This window comes from Silene latifolia, chromosome 11 (genome assembly GCF_048544455.1).
Source record: "Silene latifolia isolate original U9 population chromosome 11, ASM4854445v1, whole genome shotgun sequence".
Taxonomy (NCBI): domain Eukaryota; kingdom Viridiplantae; phylum Streptophyta; class Magnoliopsida; order Caryophyllales; family Caryophyllaceae; genus Silene; species Silene latifolia.
Window position 1 is genome coordinate 88,347,275 of NC_133536.1, and position 17,865 is coordinate 88,365,139.

A 17,865-nucleotide genomic window follows, 5' to 3' on the forward strand; every position below is an offset into this window, starting at 1 on the left:
TAAATTCAAAGATACCTAATCATTTACAATGGGATAAAGACACGAGGCTGCCATATGGTGAGTATGTCGGGTATTTTGCGAGTTGGATTGGTTGTTGTGTAAGACAATATGTGCCTCTCGGTACGCCGCGTATCAGTGAATTGAGTAAAATACGGAACACTATGCTAATAAACAGAATAAAGGTATGTATATACAATAATAAATATTTTTGCTGAAATTAAGTTACTACTTGATATGTGTATTAGCCGAAACACTTGTACCAACTATGCTCATCATATATGCAGTTAGCTTACGTTGTCCCCGAAATGTATGATAAGTACCTAAAAAAAAGACAGGGGAAGCCCTCAGATCTTGGAAGTTAAAGATTGCTGAGAACCACTTGTTCAACATGGAAACCGGGGAGATGAACAAGAAACCACCAAAAAAGAAGTATCCGTATGTCAGTCAGGACCATTGGGATAGCAATATCGCTTATAGGCAGTCTGACAAGTTTAAGGTAACTTAATAATAATAAGTAAAGAAGTATACTAAGTTTAGTGTTTGGTCATGCTTGCGTTTCTTGATACAATTTATTTGATGAAGGCTATGAGTGAGAGGAATAAGGCGAATATTTCAAAGAAAAAGACCGTCTTTTACGGCTCCCGAGGTGGTTATAGATTGATTAAGAAGAAACTTGTAAGTACATTATTCTTATAGTATTAGACTATTAGGTGTTTTAGTCGGATGTTATATATGTTCATAGTAATCATACATATTTTGAGAGGATATCAATATGATGAATGAATTGTAGGCAAAGCTTGGAAAATTCAGTCGTCACGACGCTTGGGTGGAAGGTCACACTCCTAAGAATGGAAAGACGGAAACTGAATATGATAAGGACATCAAAGAGAAAATTGTAAGTTTGCATAAATATGTCACTCCTACCACTGGTAGTCGGAGTTATATAATTGTGAGTTGCTTAATGGTTTTATGTGTATGTAGAGGATCTGTGAGAAGGAGGTACATCAAGGGAAATGGAAGCCTGAAGGACTTGATGACATTCTTGCTAGGGCAATCGGCAAAGCAGAGCATCCAGGTCGTGTGAGAGGGGTAGGAACGCATGTTGGTATCACTAAGTATTTTGGGAAAACTACTCGACGTGGTGATGATTCCAAGAAGGTAATCTATAAATACTGTATTTGAACCAACGTAATTAATTTACAACTATATATGCTGACATTAATTTCTACTACACAGCTACAGAAACTAGCCAAGTTGATGGTGAGAATGTTGGAAACTGGGGAAACGCCATCAGAAAAGGAGTTGGATATAGTTTAAGAAGTCATAAAGGAAGCAGCGGAGGAGGAGGAGGAGGAGCAAGAGAAGGAGGAGAAGAAGAAGGAGGAGGAGGAGGAGGAAGGGGAGGAGGAGGAGGAGGAGGAAAAAGAGGTAATAATATTTATGTCTTATATACAGTGTGTTATATGATTTGGAAAATCAGTACGTGTTATATGGACAAGTGTTAATTTACAGAAGGAAGCCGAGGATGACATGACAAGGGAGACGGAAATGGGAAAGGAGACTGAAGTGGGAGCCGAGGATCGTTATCAGGCAGTCGAAGAGGAAGAGGATGCCAGGAAGGCCGTGACACAGGATGAAGTGGAGGTAGTTGATGATCAGATGTTCTTCTCAACACCGAAAAAGGTAATAGCTGCTAGTTTAATTTATAATTATTCATATCATACACGTTATTTACTTAGGAAATTTATTAAAGGTAGTGAATGTATGTGTACTAATTGATTAAAGCTGATGTGAAGGGCGATTGCAAGGTGGCTTGTCGTCTGTCCTATTTACAGGGGAAACAGAAAGTTGTTGTTGCTAGGGGATACGTGTTCTATTACGACCGGTTTCAGCAAGTTAAGGTTCATGGTATACCCCTTCGTCACAATTTCAGGAAAGTGGAAGTGTCCCAGTTATATAAAGACGAGTATGGGGAAGTAAAAGTACCATTCCTAATGAGGAGGTCACTTATTTGAAAGAAGCCCTAAGCTCTTATGTGCAATGGCCTGACAAACTCATCAATGTTGTCATCCCCGAGGTACCTATATACAGACGTTAATTATTACTTGTTCTTTAAATATATTAGGCTACGAAAATTAACATATCATAAGTACTTTAATCTTTACATTTGCAGATCTTAAGCAAAGCCATGATGGCAGCTAAAGCAATTACTAATACGTTAACGAAAGTTGTTGCAGTCAAGCCTACTTATGATTCTTATTATGAATCGTGCGAATATAAGAAAAATATGAAAACTGCTTCACTGAAGGCTTTACATAACCTGGCTGTAAAGAGGTCACCTACAGGTGATGTAGTCATGATTAACATTGAAAATGAAGTTATGGGCGCAGCTGATATAGCCATACTAGACCCGAAGCAACTGATGGAATTTGTCGACCTTGACAGTTTAGATGTTGTTCACATTTTATTTTGGATGAAGTAAGTTTTATTAATAAAACTATTTAGTCATTTCCCTTTACGAATAATGATGTTTGTTTAAATTATCAATTACAATAACAATCTTCGTTCCATGTGGCGTAATAGATACCTCAATAATCAGCTTGCTGAGTGGAAGGTCCCAATTCACGCCTATGGATTCTTGAATCCTAAGGCGTTCTCTGTGCACAGAATTTCATACGAAGAACAAATCAATAGTATCGCTCGTCGGTTGATGTCGTCCAAAAAACTATGGCTTGCCCTCTACAATGAGAATATGTATGTATAGTACTTGATTATTGTAATGAATCACAGTTCTATAAATTTATTATTAACATGCTTAAATGCGTGTAAATGAACTAACATTTCAATGTCCCAAAATGAATAAGAAGTATTGGGTGCTACTGGCAATCCAGTAGAAACAAAAACAGTGTACTGGATTGACTCTCACGAAGGCAGCCCCTCTGACAGTTGTGTAAGGATGATAACTGAGTAAGTTTACAACCTTCAATAATGTCATTTGTTATCGTATGACTTGAGCCATATATATGCAAATAATAATGGCATGTGTGTATATTTATGAATTAGTGTTTTTGAAGGAAAAAAAAAGATTATGTCCACTTGGGAAATATGAAAGCAACACTGATACCAATTTTATCACGCCAATAGTAAGTTTATTCTTAATAATTACTCGTATCATTTAATTATTGTTTATGCGAGAGGTTGATTATCTAATTCAGCTGATTTGTGTGTGATTTATATAATAGTCTCCTAAAGCACCAGACGACAAACAATGCGCCTTTTACGTTTGTCAGTCCATGTGGAAGGTTATCAACGAAAAACTTTCTACCATTCCGATACGGGTTAATGTGACTTAAAAACTATTTCAGACGTAAATTGAGTTCAATTTTGTATACTTCCATGTATTATATCTATTTTGATTATATATTTTTTGAATTTTAATTTCCACTAATACTCAACAAAGCCCCAGAATATTCGCTAGAGGACATCAATCAGATGAGAAATATGTGAGCCAGTTATGTTGTTTCATTAGCGGAGTCTCAATAGTTTGCTCATGCTTTATGTACGTGTGTGTGTGTGTGTGTATATATATAGCCATTGTGTATTGCTTCTTTTGTTTTTTTGAGGAAGTTGTGTTTTGGCTTTTGATCATCCTGTTTGTACTGTTTTGAAACTGGGTTTAATTGATCACGGTGTGTAATATTTTGATGCAGGATTGAATTTTTGCGATTGTACAAATTTCTTTGGAATGCTATTTTCAGAAGAAATTTGAAAACTAGCATTCCAAAGGCTAGCTAAATATTCTTTGAAAAAATAGTATTTCAAAGAATTTGCTAGAACAAGCTAAAATCAATTTTTTTAAAAAAAAAAAAAATTAAAAACGGTAACGGTTAAAAACAACCCGTTGCAAACAATTATTTGACAACGGTTTTATTTATATAAATAACCGTTGACATCTTTTCCCTCCCATTTAAACCGCCAAAAATATAAGATAACGAACGATAATCGTTGTCGACTTCGAATTGTTAAAAACGGTTTATTTAAGAAGAACCGTTGTCAAAGTTTCACCAATTGATAAATATAACAACGGTTTAGCACGCAATAAAACCGTTGTTAAATTTTGACATTTAATTAAATAAGATAACGAAATGAACCGTTATCATATATAATATTTAACAACGGTTTTGGAACCACTAAACCGTTGTCATTAGTAAACTAGGACAACAGGTTCGAAACCGTTATTAATATTTAATAACGGTTTCTTAAAAGTATACCCGTTGCCATAAAAATATTTAACAATAGTTTTATAACGGTTCTTGAGTTGTGATAACGGTATCATAGATCCGTTATTGATCTTATATAACGGTCGCGTGTTTGTATACAACCATGGTATATATTTAACAACAGTCGTTGCAATAACGGTTCCGTGTTTCTATTTAATAACGGTAATTGCATTATTTGACCGTTATTGAAGGTCTTATTTGGCGTAGTGGGTGTCCGATTAAAGGGCTTCCCAATACGTACCCTCACCCCTTACTCAAAATCTTTGGATAGTGGATGGCCTTATCCAGGGCGTACGAGAGTCATTCTAGCGATATGATGCTAAAAGGGGACGATTCCTTATCTTTAGTACCTATGGCAAACACCGCTTTTTGCCTTGATTGACCTAAGTATAAAGTGGATTCGAACGGGTTCCAAGCATCCCACAAATGCTTGGTGGCGACTCCGAACATCTCTGCATCGTTTCGAGACCTTGACCGAGACGAAACCGGCCGATCTATAACGATCCGGTCGAAAGTATTTTTTACGCCGCCGAGCGTGGCTTTCAAAAGACCGTTGCATGTCCACAAATTGGTTTGGCGTGCAGGTGGCCCGTGACTACAGACCGGTAGGTGGCTCGCCGCCGAGCGTGGCTTTCAAAAGAAACGTCGTCTTCGTGTTAATGAGTCGGTTTGTAGTATTAATTACCTCTAGTTTGTATGGTAGCTAGTTTTTGATATGTAATCGGATGATATGTAATCTCCTTTTTTTACGTTTCTATAAAGTAGTACACGTTGTCTAACAAAAAAGATAAAATATAAAATATAAAATATGGACTTCCATAATTTTTTTTGAGGAAAAAAAAAGGACTTCAATAATTATAAGTTATAACATACTCCAATTATTATAGAAATTTGGAATAGGGTCAAAGACACGGGAACTACATATAAAAACACAAGAAAAATTGGAAGACTTAGGCAGCACTCTTTTCTATTCATCAATTGCAGACTCTAAAACCTTGAAGGTGAGAAAATTCTGTCTGCTTTTATCTTCTCTCTAGTTTTTTAATCATTGATTTTCCTCCCAGTATTATCGTAATTATTATTGTGTTTGTTGCTCCGTCTCCGATCCATACGCCATTTGTGAGAATTCCGGCATGTTGAAAATAATTTATCTATGCAATGTTGTGCCTTTTGGTTCCATGGGGTTATCTTAATTTATCTATCTCTGTTCACTTACCACGGTGAATGTGGCGCAAATATTCTATGTAAACCATACAAAAATATACTGTAATTAATAACTATTGTATGAAACGGTCTTACGCAATGAGAAGGTTCCATAGTGTAAAAAGGCAACTTATTTATTAGGGATAAATGAATACCCTTTTTATAAAAGTGAACGTAACCGTCCGTCTCACAGTGTATGAGACAGAGTTGTTTTATCTGGATTTTTGGTTGAAAGATTTGTAAGATAAATTATAAGGATCATTGTATAGGGTACATACCTTTAGCGGAAGCAACAGTCAGATCGTCTGAAGCGTATAATAATAATAAGTAATAAGATGATTAGTATACTAGGATCTTCTCCTCCCTCTTCTAGGTTTTCCTTATGTTGACAATCAATGGGGCATGTCAACCCAATAACCTATTTATATAGGTTAGAGGTATTCTAGACAGGAAGAGAGACCTAGCCATAATAGAACTGTATTTGGGCCCCCCATCAGCCGCCCATCGTATAATAAATGGCCCTACACTTATCAGTACCATCACACTATGTACTTAACCGTACTGACTGAGACAGACCTAGGCCCAATGGATCATATAACTTTAGTGGGCTTTACCGGTCACATTCAACCCGTTTTCATAAATAAGAAAACCGACTAATGGAAGTCCAAATCCAACATTCTCCCACTTGGGCGACATTGTTGTTTTATTAAAATATTTTGTTTCAAGAAAACATTTCGAAAACTTTTATTTTGTAAAACGACTCTCGGGTTGAACAACATGGCCATTAAAAACATCTCAATCAACAGAACTCGGTCCAATACGCAATTTAATGTGAATCATAGCGGACATAGTACAATTAAAGTCATACAAGACCTTCCATGATCACAACACCAAAAGCTTACCGACATGAGTCCCAAGTGTGACAAAGTGTAGTGTGGTTTTAGCATAATAGATCCAAACTTTAAGATGAGCATGCTTAACCACATTCGGTCACAGTCTCAAACAAGACCCACTTCTGAAGAAGTATTCCCCTTAATTACCTTAAAGGTAAATACCACTTAAGGTATATTTATACTCATTAGAGATTAAACCACCCAATAAAGGGTAAATACACCAAAAACAGGCAATGGCTAAACCGCCAAAATCCATTAAAGGATAACTTCACCCCTAAAGGTCGAATACACCACAACTGGCAATGGCTCAAAGGCCAACATGCATTACAGGACAAAATACACCCACTAAGGGCAAAAGCTTTAATGCAGGAACATCTCTTAACGAGACACAAATTGAACTATAACAATAATCATACATGCATTAAGCTTATATTTAACATGCATACATTTAGTGAGAATTAAAACATCAACCTTATTACTGAAAACATATATACAGTACCTCAAGTACCAAAATATCTCAATTACAACTCCCACTAATTCAATGCATCATAAAACTCATAATACTCATATCTTTAACATACTTTTCAAAACTCAATAACCATGAGTACTTTAGTCAATGGTGTTGGGAAATGTGTCCTCAACGATAGTGCGATCACATGATTTAAATATCATTATTAAATCTCATTTTAAAGAATACAATTGGGAAGTAATATTGTTACTGTCAACTGGTCAACATATATCGGTAATGATTGGCTGACTAGAGTTTGACATTACTGTCGTGTGACGGTGGTGATCAGTTGACCCCCTAGGTCATACCTATAGGGCGATACTCTTAATTGATCATTTAATTAATCGTATAATGTTACGAGTTAATTAAATTACTTGAAAATTGACGGACGATTTTGGAAGTGAAATTTACGTATCAAATTGAAATGTGATTAAATGAGATACGGTCTGAGTAATTAAACTGTATAATTACTCGGATGAAATAAATTGTTTAATGTGACAATTGGATTTGAATGAATTATTATAAATACGATTTATAAATTGGTAAAATATTTTGGCACAAGTAATTATGAAATTACTAAGTCGATTTTTGTATGTGACGTATTTTTATTAATACGTTGATTTTTAATATGTTAAAAATACATAACAAATTTATGTCACACATGACATGTGACATATTGACAATTGACAAAATAATATGGAATCCATATTATGTCAAAATGCCGAAATAATGGAGGAGCATTAGGCTAACATTATGTTTATATTTAAAATGGAAAACACAATGATGAAAAAGCTATAATAGCCATGCAACCCTATTCATCTTGTGAAGACAAATATGGGCATGCATTGGCTCTCCTTCTCCTCCACTCCCACCGGTTTTGGGAAGAGAAAAATCCTAGTGATTTTTCTTCTTATTTTACCTATTATTCACTTAGAGAAAAACTAGTGAATCATTATTCTTATTCATCAAAAATAAGAGTTTTAGAAAGATAAAATCCTCCATAATCTCTCCTCTCCTACCCGGTTTTAGGAGCATAAAACCAAATAATTTTGGTTCAATTTTTCATAAGATTAATATTATACTAGTATTTGCAATATTAATCAAATTAAGAGAAGCCTTGGGTATAATACATAGGGAGAGATCTTATACTTAGATCTTTGTTCTTCCATAAGGATAAGCTCAAGAACAAGAGAGAAAGGTGATCTCTTTTGTGCCCTCTAAACCGAAATACTACAATGTAAGGACATTATTTCTCTTCTCTTTTATTAATGTTTGCATGCATAAAATCCGTTTTAATTTTATGACAAATTAATTAGACATATATGAGTATGTTAAATATGTATATAGATTTACATTTCCTTCAATCGGTATCAAGAGCCACGGTTGTTTGCATGCAAATTGGTTAAAAGTTTTTCCGAGTTATATGAATAACAAAATAAAACTTGTAAAATTTGTGTTATTATGATATATCACGAAATAATTACATGCATGTTAATATTTCTGGTCCTAAAGTGTTTTAGGATATTTTGGTTAATTTTTCGGATTTTTATTGTTCATAATTTACAATAATGGCATTTAAATGTGATTTTATGAGTAAAAATGTCATTTTTGGTCTAAAAATAGCTATACTTCGAATTTTCACTTGGTTTTTGGATATGTTGTTACATATATTATTTTGAGATAACCTGTAAATTTTCATAATTTTTGGACTTGTTATGCTCGAAAAATGAATTTTTCATCATTAAATTCGGATTTAAGAGAAAAATGGGTTAATATGAGTTAAATTTCGAATCTGGTCATAGAAAATTAATATGTTGTCACATGAAATTTTACAAGATGTGTGTAAAATAATTGGCTATAAAGAAGTCTTTTAGCATGATTTATGAATTTTTGAAGAAAAATGGCATAAATAGTGACATTATTAGTTGAAAATTAATAAAACATAACCTATGACTTAGGAAAAACGTCTAATGTTGCATTTTATTATATTTTTCAGATCTAAAATTGAAAAGTTAATGAAAATAATTTTTCCATGATTTTATGATTATTATATTAAATATCGATAAACCGCAACATTGTTTTTCCGGAAAAATTTCGAAATTTTTAACCTAAGATTTTGAACATTATGAGTGTCATGGAATTTTTCCAGAATGTTCATGAATTTAAATTTCAAATTTCAAATTTATTTGAAATTTTGGATTTATTTGAAGTTTAATAGCTTATTTTTGGTAATTTTTGGTCCATTTATGAACAATTTTGTAAATAAAAGTTAATTATGGTCAAATTATTAGTGAAGACTATATTTTGAGTCCTAAGAGGTTAGGGTAATTAACTTATGCATAAATATGAGTTTATGTATTTTTGTGATTATAAAATGTTGAAATCACGCAAATCCGTAAAAACCGAGTAATATACGATATTGGCTAATTAAAAGGCGATTTAGCATAAAATTGAGCATGTTCATACATATTATAATGCTGCATTTTTCTTTATGATTGTCATAATTTTTAATTTATGTAATTTTGAATTATGTAATTTTACTTAGTATGGCCTTAGATTTTAATTGGTATTTCCCGAAATGTATGGGAATATCGATTCCGTTGTAATTTTTATTGTGATCTCGTATCACCGTTTTGTAATTTAATAGATTTATTTTATTTTAGTTACAAATGTATAATAGGAAATTATGTAATTTATTATGTAATTTTATTCATTCCGGAGTTCCAAAAGACGGATTTCTTCAAGAATGGCGATACATAAAGACGGTGTTACCTCGAGATGCGTGCCACAACCGAAGTTCAAGGGACCAATGGAGTTGGTTTCCGAATATGTAATAGATTAATAGTTTTTCTATTTTAGGAAAGGCCATACTAGGATTTATTTATCTTTATGCTTGCATTTTATTTTATGTCACATGCATCGCTAAATCGCCATAACTAAAACATGCATCCTTATTTTATCGAGTTTATCGACCGTGTCAATTCAAATTATCGTAGTTCACCGCTTTAGTTCACTTAAAACGTGATAGATAATAAATTGACATGACCTCTCGCTAAAATAAACAATTGAGACATAGCCTTACCAAATAGTAGAAACCATGAAAACCTATTTCGCGAGGGAGTGCACTCGGCCCTACCGGGGTACAAACCTTGTTACGTAGGGGAAGTGGGTGATGAGTGTTAATCCACCGAGTTCATATTAATGAGGGTTTCATCGGCCATACCGTGCCCAAGTTGATATGGATTTGGATTATGGACACATTTATTCGAAATTTGGATTGAGCTCAACGGAAGTATTCGCGACCGTAGTTGCATGTGTTCCGGGCTATAGATAAATATTAGAGTAATTTTATCGACCAAGAGTTCTAAAAGTAGAATCGATTAAAAGTTAATCCACCGAGTTATATTGATAAGGGTTTCATCGGCCATACCGTGCCTAAGTCGATATGAATTTGGGTCTTGGAATCATTTATTATAGTTGGGTAGAGGTCACTATATAAATGTTCATATCTTGTTAAATTTGCAAGTATGATTTAAAAAGACAAATGTTGATATTTCCTTTCCTCCATATTTGTAGTGCAATGAATCCATCAAATGCTACCGCACCAATTACTATTGAGTCATATCACCATGTTCTTGACGACGTATGCTCCAACAATAATTTCGATACAACTAGAGAACTTCATTTCGGGATAGGTTCGGATGGAAACCTTAATTTCATCACCACTTCTAAACCACCCACTACTACTAGACCTCGTGTGAGTCCGTCTCAGGAAGACTACCTCACACAATCTATAGGGTCTTTGTCTCTGGAAGATAAAGATGCCAAAGTTAGTGGGAGCTCTAGCAATCAAGTTCTTGCTTCAAAGGGCAAGAGGTTCAAGAAGAAGGGAAAGAAAATCAAGAACTTCAAGCAAGTTAATGATGAGTGCCATTATTGCTATGGCATGGGACATTGGCTAAGGAATTGCCCTATGTATTTGCGAAATATAAGGGAGGGACTCATTACTCCAAAAGGTACAATTCCTAAAGAAATTTATGTTATTGATATAAATTATACTTCCACTACGACATGGGTACTAGATACCGGTTGTGGTTCTCACCTTTGTAATCTTTTACAGGGTTTAAGAGATGTGGAGAAGCTTAGCAAGGGAGATGTGGATCTTCGACTTGGAAATGGAGCTCGAGTAGCGGCCGAATCCAAAGGAACTTATGTTCTAGCTTTGCCAAACGGTTTTGAGTTGTATTTGCATAATTGTTTTTATGTTCCTACGCTCTCTAAAAATATTATTTCAATCGCCATGCTAGACATGGACGGTTTTTGTTTTGTCATTAAGAACAATCGTTGCTCTATTTCTAGGAATGATTTGGTTATTGGCCAAGCTTCTTCCATAAATGGCATTTACATTTTAGAGACCTCAAATCCGACAAATGATATTTATAACATTCAATCAAAGAAACTCAAAACAAGTGACCCAAGTGAAGCGTTCATTTGGCATTGTCGATTAGGTCACATAAACGAGAATCGCATCAAAAGATTAATTTCTACTAATGTGATTACACCATTTGATTATCAATCATTTGGTACATGCGAATATTGCCTACTTGGCAAAATGACTCGTAATCCTTTTAGTGGTAAAGGGACACGAGCTAGTGAGCTATTGGGACTCATACACACCGATGTATGTGGACCAATGAGTATCACCGCTCGTGGTAATTATGACTACTTTATAACCTTCACCGATGACTTAAGTAGACATGGGCATGTCTATTTAATGAAACATAAGAGTGAAGCGTTTGAGAAATTCAAGGAATTTCAAAACAAAGTAGAGAACCAATTGAACAAAAAGGTAAAAGCACTACGTTCCGATCGTGGTGGTGAATACCTAAGCCTTGAATTTGATTCACACTTGAAAGGTTGTGGTATTATATCACAACTTTCTCCACCCGGAACACCACAACTCAATGGTGTTGCCGAAAGGAGGAATCGAACCCTACTTGATATGGTTCGATCCATGATGAGCCAAACCGAGTTACCGAACTCGTTTTGGGGATTTGCGCTTCAAACCGCAATTAGATCTTTGAACAATAGTCCCACTAAATCCACCGAAAAGACTCCATATGAGATGTGGACGGGAAAAGTTCCTAATATATCCTATATGAGAATTTGGGGATGTGATGCTTACGTCAAGACTAAAGCCGACAATAAGCTTGCCCCAAGATCCGAAAAATGCACCTTTGTAGGTTACCCCTCGCATTGTCGAGGATACTACTTCTACAAACCTCAAGAAAACAAAGTGTTTGTGTCTAGTGAGGCTGTCTTCTTAGAAAGTCAATTTATTTCTAAGAGACAGAGTGGGAGAAATTTTGAACTTGATGAAGTTCAAGAGCCACAAACCGAGGTAGAGACGCAAGAAGATGTTCCTTCGTCGTCTAACGCGGTAGTACCTCCTCCACTAAGAAGGACGGGCAGAGTAATTCGCCATCCCGATCGATATGTGGGACTTATCGAGGAAGATGGAACACTCGATGTGTTGCTTATGGAAAGTGACGAGCCCGCCACCTACAAGGCCGCAATCTCTAGTCCTAATTCCACCTTATGGCTTGAAGCCATGAAGTCCGAAATGGATTCTATGCTTGAAAACCAAGTTTGGGACTTGGTAGATTTGCCTAAAGGGGCAAGACCCTCCAATGCAAATGGATATTCAAGGTCAAAAATGGCATAGAAGGACATGACGATGTCTACAAAGCTAGGCTAGTGGCAAAAGGATTTACCCAAGTCCAAGGTCTCCATTATGATGAGACCTTCGCCCCCGTAGCCATGCTAAGATCCATACGGATTTTGTTAGCGATCGCCGCATTTCATGATTATGAAATTTGGCAAATGGATGTCAAAACCGCTTTTCTAAATGGGCATTTAGAAGAGGAGGTGTACATGATACAACCCGAAGGTTTTGTTGATTCTAAAAATCCTAACAAAGTGTGCAAGCTTAAGAGATCCATTTATGGTCTTAAGCAAGCATCAAGAAGTTGGAATCATCGATTCAATAATGTAATAAAGGAAAATGGTTTTACTCGAAACGTTGAGGAACCATGTTTATACATGAAATTTAGTGGGAGCAATGTTGTGTTCCTAATCTTGTATGTCGATGACATACTACTCATTGGAAATGATATTCCAATGTTGTCTTCTGTTAAGAAGTGGTTAGGTAACCACTTCCAAATGAAGGATTTAGGAGAGGCACAACGCATATTAGGTATCCGAATCTATAGAGATAGATCCAAGAGGATATTGGCACTAAGTCAAGAGTCTTATGTTGATAAGATTCTTCGACGATTCAGCATGGACAAATCCAAAAGGGGTTTGGTACCTATGGTGACGGGAACGATATTGAGCAAGACTCAATGTCCCTTCGTACCCCATGATGTTGAACGCATGAAGTTGATCCCTTACGCTTCCGTTGTTGGATCAATCATGTATGCCATGATATGCACACGTCCTGATGTCTCGTATGCCTTGAGCATGACGAGTAGATATCAAGGAAATCCAGGTGAGAGTCACTGGATTGCTGTCAAGAACATCCTTAAGTACTTGAGAAGAACTAAGGATTCTATCCTTGTGTTTGGAGGAGACACTGAGTTGCGTGTTAATGGATACACGGACTCAAGTTTTCAAACAGATAGAGATGACATGAAATCACAAGCTGGTTTTGTTTTCATGCTCAATGGTGGTGCCGTAAGCTGGAGAAGCTTCAAGGAAGTCAGAATCGCGGATTCAACAACGGAGGTGAGTACATTGCGGCATCGAGGCTGCCAAGGAAGCTATGTGGATCAAGCAATTCACGGAAGGTCTAAAAGTAGTACCTACCGCCAATGATCCCATCACTCTCTATTGTGATAATAGTGGGACGATCTTCCAAGCTAAGGAGCCAAAGTCTAGTAATAGATCTAGACATGTACTTAGAAAGTATCATGTAATAAGAGATTTCATTGAAAGAAAGGAAATTGCGATTTGTAAGGTTGGGACGGATGACAACATAGCCGATCCGCTCACCAAGCCTTTATCGCAGGCTAAGCATGATGGACATGTTACGTCCATGGGACTTAAACGTGTACCAAGTTTTTGTTAGATTTTGAAATGAAATAAAAGTGTGGTTTTTGTTCATGTTCATAATCTCATTTGTCTTTTATCTTTAATTTATACTTTGTTACATCCCAACGGGTTGTAGAGACAATTGAACCCCGTTAAAGTGAACATGGATTAACATCGTATTTGCCCATAGTCACTTGTATGAGGTGACGTCTCGAAGTGACTAGAGTGTGAGGCGATTGATGGCAAGTTCAAGTGCCATAGAGTCATGTGAGATGACTAGTCGATCACATAGGCAGACTGTTAGGAACATTTTGTCGGGCCTTATGACCGCTTATAGAGTTCTGGCAAATTTATATAGCCTGGTCGTGGCGAGAGCTACTATAGTATTCAAAATGAGTCGATTCTTTTGACTAAAGACTATTCTCCTAAGATGGCACAGTTTCAGATTAACTTTGATTTGTGTTACTACGACCTTCGTAAATGGGGTCAAATGGGCATATTTTGGGTTATGATGGCTGTGGCTAGTCGAAGGGAATGAGTGCGATAGGAATTGTCCACCCCTAGTCAGGGTTATAACAATATCTCAGGGCCACTCGAGGAGTAATGAACTGGAAATGCGTGGCCACGCTCGGAAGGTATCCAGAGTGGATAAATCCGGTCAATCAGTTATTCTCCAGATCGAGGAAACCACTCTCGATATGATCACTTGCAAGTACGACCTGAAAGACACCTTGCATTGAGTGGGAGATAGTAATAGGACAAGAGAATTGGTGACGCACACTTGTCGAGGACAAGTGGGAGATTGTTGGGAAATATGTCCTCAACGATAGTGCGATCACATGATTTAAATATCATTATTAAATCTCATTTTAAAGAATACAATTGGGAAGTAATATTGTTACTGTCAACTGGTCAACATATATCGGTAATGATTGGCTGACTAGAGTTTGACATTACTGTCGTGTGACGGTGGTGATCAGTTGACCCCCTAGGTCATACCTATAGGGCGATACTCTTAATTGATCATTTAATTAATCGTATAATGTTACGAGTTAATTAAATTACTTGAAAATTGACGGACGATTTTGGAAGTGAAATTTACGTATCAAATTGAAATGTGATTAAATGAGATACGGTCTGAGTAATTAAACTGTATAATTACTCGGATGAAATAAATTGTTTAATGTGACAATTGGATTTGAATGAATTATTATAAATACGATTTATAAATTGGTAAAATATTTTGGCACAAGTAATTATGAAATTACTAAGTCGATTTTTGTATGTGACGTATTTTTATTAATACGTTGATTTTTAATATGTTAAAAATACATAACAAATTTATGTCACACATGACATGTGACATATTGACAATTGACAAAATAATATGGAATCCATATTATGTCAAAATGCCGAAATAATGGAGGAGCATTAGGCTAACATTATGTTTATATTTAAAATGGAAAACACAATGATGAAAAAGCTATAATAGCCATGCAACCCTATTCATCTTGTGAAGACAAATATGGGCATGCATTGGCTCTCCTTCTCCTCCACTCCCACCGGTTTTGGGAAGAGAAAAATCCTAGTGATTTTTCTTCTTATTTTACCTATTATTCACTTAGAGAAAAACTAGTGAATCATTATTCTTATTCATCAAAAAATAAGAGTTTTAGAAAGAGAAAATCCTCCATAATCTCTCCTCTCCTACCCGGTTTTAGGAGCATAAAACCAAATAATTTTGGTTCAATTTTTCATAAGATTAATATTATACTAGTATTTGCAATATTAATCAAATTAAGAGAAGCCTTGGGTATAATACATAGGGAGAGATCTTATACTTAGATCTTTGTTCTGCCATAAGGATAAGCTCAAGAACAAGAGAGAAAGGTGATCTCTTTTGTGCCCTCTAAACCGAAATACTACAATGTAAGGACATTATTTCTCTTCTCTTTTATTAATGTTTGCATGCATAAAATCCGTTTTAATTTTATGACAAATTAATTAGACATATATGAGTATGTTAAATATGTATATAGATTTACATTTCCTTCAAATGGGTCCGCAATCATCTCCTTAGTTTAAAAGAGACACAAACTCGACATTTTCAAGTTCAACCCATTCTTTAACTTTATGAATTTTCAAATCAAAAACTTAGATTTGCCAGATTTTACATTCTTCTTAGTGCATAAGGCTAAACCCCTATTATCACAACTAATAGTGATAGCTTGTGTGATATGAAGAATGACCATAAAGCTATAAATGTAATCTCTCAATTTCTTGACATGATGAGTGGATGTATAACAGGCTGTAATCTTTGCCTCCATAACATAGGTAGACAACTAGATATATTCTTTCAAGAGATAACACCACCAGTTAACATAGAAACAAATCCTGTACCGGATTTCACATCATCAAACACAGCCTCGAAGGTCTAATACACACTTCAGTATACATCAAATTATAAATAACACTATCATAAAGAATTTCCTACATAGTGTTCTCATCAAGTATACTTTAAGGACGACATTCTTTCTTACTTAAATTGTCACTTTTAGATATGAGAGTTACACCAGGTTATTCAACTTTATTTCTCCCTTAAGATAATCCTAGCCAACATTCTGTTAGACATGTCACACACAATCTTAATGCCAAGCACAAAACATTCTTCCCCCAAATCGTTCATGTCGAAGAGAATGAAAAGATTTGCTTTTGTGTCATGCAACAATCCAAGATCATTACTACCAAGTAAAATAGCATCAACATAAAGAATGAGGAATATCAATTCAATATCCTCCCACTGATCTTGTAATATATGTGTGTAGACACCTCGTTTCTGCACCCCTCGCAGACCACCCGGTGATGATTGGGCCGCATGTTTGGTTCGCGGAACGATTTGTGACAGTTCGTAAGATTATCGTCAAGTGATTGCTCAAATATTAATGTCAACCTCTTAGTTGTCATCTACGTCCCGATACGGTCGTTTTGGCAGTAATTAGAGTACATTCGGAGTCCGGGTCAAAAACCGTCTCCATTTTCTGATAACTGTTAAATCCCGAGTCAGAATGTTCTGGAATGTTCCGGATATTTCTATTCCATATTTCTCAAATTTTATCTTTTGGCAAATAATATCCCGTAATATTTACATAAGATATTAAAGATAATCGAATTAATTCCGTCCTACCATAACTTAAACACGGAAATCTTTCTTAAACAGAGGAAACCTCCGGGAACAGACGCAGCCAGGAGTCTGCGCCTCTTCCAAGAGACGCAGTGGCTCGCTGCGCCTCTTCCCAGTGCCCTTCTTTGCATGATTTACGTATCTTTTTTATATCTTTCCGAGATTCACTTCCAAAGAGTCTCCGAAACCCTATTCCTCCGTGTGATTAGTATAAATAGGAGCCTTCGTTCCTCATATTTCTCACGCGAGTGTCCGCCCTTCTCTTCTCCCTTTGCATTCTAGACTTCGTTCTTACTAATTGGCGCCTACGTGCTTGAACATTCGGCCACGTAAGCTCGGATCCTTCCGGGTACCAGCCTCTCCGTTGCATGACCGACCAATTTGACCACTACACTCAATCAATCTAATTAATCAACTTGTTAAATCGTTTTCCTCTTTCGAGGGCACTCTTTCCTTGCATTCGCGTCGAGCATCACTAATCGATCTTCTTAGTTCTTCTCGTTCCGTCAACATGTAAGTCTGAGGGTGTATTAATCTCTCTTTTATTTATTGTATTTTATTATTGTATAACAATTGTAAGGTTTATGTCGAAAGTACCTCATTAAAACCGATTTCTAAAACCGTCTTTAAAACCTTTTTTGCGGATTTCCAGTAGACAGACGTCGAGAAAAGACGCAGCAACCGCTGCGCCTCTTCGAAGGAGCGCAG

At 35.9% G+C, this 17,865-nt stretch overlaps 1 protein-coding gene across 1 annotated transcript in view; it reads left to right on the forward strand.

Annotated features, from left to right (window-relative positions):
- The first annotated feature begins 5,232 nt into the window (after nucleotides 1–5,232).
- Nucleotides 5,233–17,865, forward strand: part of LOC141614974 (F-box/LRR-repeat protein At3g59210-like) — a 39,636-nt gene continuing 27,003 nt past the window's right edge. Inside the window, exon 1 of the mRNA XM_074433609.1 lies at nucleotides 5,233–5,281. The gene's annotated coding sequence lies outside the window, so the exon portion shown is untranslated. The remainder of the gene's footprint in view (nucleotides 5,282–17,865) is intronic.